Raw genomic sequence first — 3,638 nt, forward strand, 5'->3', positions numbered from 1 at the left:
TGACGGGACGTGTGAGGTTTATGAGAAGCAGAAGAGGATTTCCTCCTTTCTTCCACTCCTCCCGGTGATGTCCTCCCTTCTTCGCCTCTCAGTCCCCCGAAGAAAGGAGGAAGATGAGTGAGGCGAGCTTCAGGGCCTCCTGCGTTTGAAAGCGCTGGTTCTGTGATCACCAAGCACTTCCAGGTCGCCCAGGGGTTAGGGCTCACCTTGACCTGAAGAAGTCTGCCTGAGACTCCCTAGGTCTCAGGGAGAGAGCGCAGGTGGAGCTCTGTGCCTGACCTGAGCTGGGGAGCAGCCCCTCCCCGGATGGAGGAGTGTGGATCTTGTCCAATCGCTGTTGCCAGAAGCCGGGAGGCGGCCTGGTTGTTTGCCCCGTCTTGCCTTATTTGGGCGATTGCTAAACCTGCAGTGTGAAATGACCGCAGATTCACTGAAAGATTATTCTGTTTGCGAGGTGGGGAGCTGACTAATTTGCATGGGACATAAACTGTCAATTTGGGGATTCACTCGAGCTATGGCTAGGCACCCAGCTGCTAATGATGTAATCTAGAACAGGGTTCACTCAAGCCACTTTCTGGTTTTTTGTTTTTCAATCTAAGGATGGAGCCACTGCTTCACTGCTTGGTAGATGGTTTAAGGTCACCCCCGGAAAACCAGTTACTCCTTTAACTCGGAGAGAACTGGGCGGCAGGAGAGTGTAGTGATTCACAGTGAGGGCTCTTGAATCGGAAGACTTGGTTTGAATCCCACCGGTTTGCATGGTCGCCAGCGATGACTTCATCTGTCTGTGGCTCCTTTCCTTAGCTGTACGATGGGGAAATGACCCTGAGGATTTACTCAGATAATTCATATAAAACTCTTAAAACACACCAGCTCAGTCAAAACTTACCATACAGTAGTTACTGCCATTGTCAGAGCAAATTTGAAGTTAAATTTCTGACATTTATATGCAAAAAGATAACATTTGCATATTCTTGATTCCCATTCCAGATTTCCAACATTTAAAATATTTTTGATGTTTTATTACAAAAAGTCATGCTCAGTCGTGCTAAATGTGGCAACTGTCAAGTTTAAAGAAGGAAATACCGTTCTATTATTCCAAACTCCTCACTTTTCCTCACAAGAAAAACTGGTAAATTTTGGTTTTTATAATCTTTTTATCTTTGCAACTAATAAACAATGTCACTGTAGTGTCTCGTATGTTAATTTGCTTGTAAATTGTTTCTTTTTTCAGTAAGCAGTGTGTTTGGGCCGGAGATTTGGTTAAGATTGCGCCTCCCATTATGTAACTGTCTCTGAGGGAAAGGCTTGCAGCGTGTGTGTGTTCTGGAAGGTCTGTGGATGGTTCGCCCATTATCCATAACACTGAGGGCAGGGTCAATCTATGTTTACCTGCCACTCCTCCCTCTTCCCCCAGCAACAAAAACACTGCATCTTGGGGTGGGCATGATGGAAACATGCTACGAATCGTATGTGATTTCTTCATAATCTCTCCATTGTTAGCATTATGTAGCTATCGTAATAAATAACGATACATTAATAAAATATCATCTTCGATTGCCATGGAAGTTCTTTGGGATTGGTAAGGCTCATTCTATCCAGTTCACAGAATTGGAAACTGAGGGCAGGTGAGCTGTGTGGGGGAGGAAAAATAATTTTCTCTCTACCTTTCTGAGTTCTTCTGGTTGGTGTAATAATAATTCAATTAATGGGAGATAGATTCACAGGAGAAAATAACTAAGTTTATTATACATGTACCTGCAGGGGTGCCTTAAGAATATGAAACTTGAGAATAGGCAATTCACAGGTAGATGAGAAGGAGCAAACATTTGGTAGATAAATTCTTGCTGGGCCACCCAAAAACCATGGGACACAGAGGGGATTCTAACGAAACAGACTTTGCTTGGTGCCTCCCTGCCCGCTGCACTGAATTCATAATGTGATGCTAACGTGATGATCCTTTCCTTTAAGTGGGGTTTTCCATGTGAATTCCTTTAGGCAGGTAAGGGGGAGGGTCAAAGTCTCTTTCTGACACTTTTATTTCTTAAAAATAACCAGCTTAAAATAATCAGTATCTGGAAAAGGTATATTTCAGGGTGGCAAACTCTGCTTCCCATCAGTTGCTTGAGGAGACCAAGGCTGATGAGCCATGGGGGCCCAGAATTAGAACTTGGGCATTTGGCTCTAGGCCAAAAATAACCAGCTTAAAATAATCAGTATCTGAAAAAGGTATATTTCAGGGTGGCAAACTCTGCTTCCATCAGTTGCTTGAGGAGACCAAGGTTGATGAGCCATGGTGGCCCAGAATTAGAACTTGGGCATTTGGCTCTAGGCAAACAATGATGACTTTGAGACCTGTTTTCCCTCCATTTACATCGATTATTTTGAAAACTTAAATATTAGATTTAAAGAATAAAATGATCGGGTGATGATTTTTGTGAAAGGTATTAAATCTCAAAAGCAACTAAGAGAACCAAACACTATTTAGATTTCGGATGAAATCGTTATTTGTAAAAGTTGCAAAAACACACTCGAAATTGGCTATACAAATGTACGATGGTCAGACTGTATTTAAAAATAGAACTCTGACCCACAGCCTGCAGCCTCCGGTCCAGGAAACTAACCAATTATCTCCAGTAACCAGCCCAGGAAGCCAGCCTGCTGGAAGCCAGACCTGTAGGAAGTCAGTCTGTTATCCCTATCAGCTGATCCGGGAATAAACAATAACCCTGTAACAACTGGCTACTTGAAGTAGCTAGGCTCAATTAACAACTGAGAAGTTTTATATTTTTTGTCCACACTTCCAGCTGAGGACCAAGGAGAGAAAGCTGAATTTGCACACTAACCAATCCCTTGGAACACCTTGCTTCTATTCGGCCCGCCCACAGCTTCCCCACGCCAACGGCCTCGGACCTGGGCTCACCTAAAGGCTCCTTTTTCCCACTACCGAGTTTTCCCACGGCTCTGCTTGAGTCTCTGCCAAATGGCAAGTTATGGTGGCTGACTTCCCTGCTGTAGCAAGCCCTGAGTAAATAGTCCTAGCGCATTCTCACTTGGATTGTCTTTGTTCATTTCCACACACAAAATAGAGATTCTCTGAAGTAAGACAGATTAAAAAAGGACGACCTCGGCCATATCTCCATCTCACTAGGGATGTAAAAGCCCAAATGGATTGGATCGTACTGGCTTGGTTGAGCATCTACTGTGTGCAAAACACTTTTTTAGGTGCTGTGGTGACGAAGGCCTCTGAGCATCCAGAAATCAGACAACCATCCAGAGGACTATTACATGAGACAGAACCCGGCTTGTGTGTGATAAAGATTCAAGGTACTAAGGGAGTTAAGAGAGAGACAGTGAGCACATCTAACCTGAAGGATCAATAGAACCTGCAGGAAGGAGGTGTCAAACATTTAAAGTAAAAAATTAAAAATACAGAGAACCATGATGAATATATGCCAGTAAAACAAACTCACCACTTAGAATTAAACTTTGCATTTTGTCACACTCATACCTTTGAAATAGGCGGCTGGATGATGGATAGCTAGATGATACATAGAGTGGATGTCCCATCCCCCTCTGCCTCCCCGAGGGCGCCCTTATGAATTTGGAGCTTTTTGGGGAAGTGGCCACGAGCCAGC

Source organism: Pteropus alecto, unplaced genomic scaffold (genome assembly GCF_000325575.1).
Source record: "Pteropus alecto unplaced genomic scaffold, ASM32557v1 scaffold97, whole genome shotgun sequence".
Classification (NCBI taxonomy): domain Eukaryota; kingdom Metazoa; phylum Chordata; class Mammalia; order Chiroptera; family Pteropodidae; genus Pteropus; species Pteropus alecto.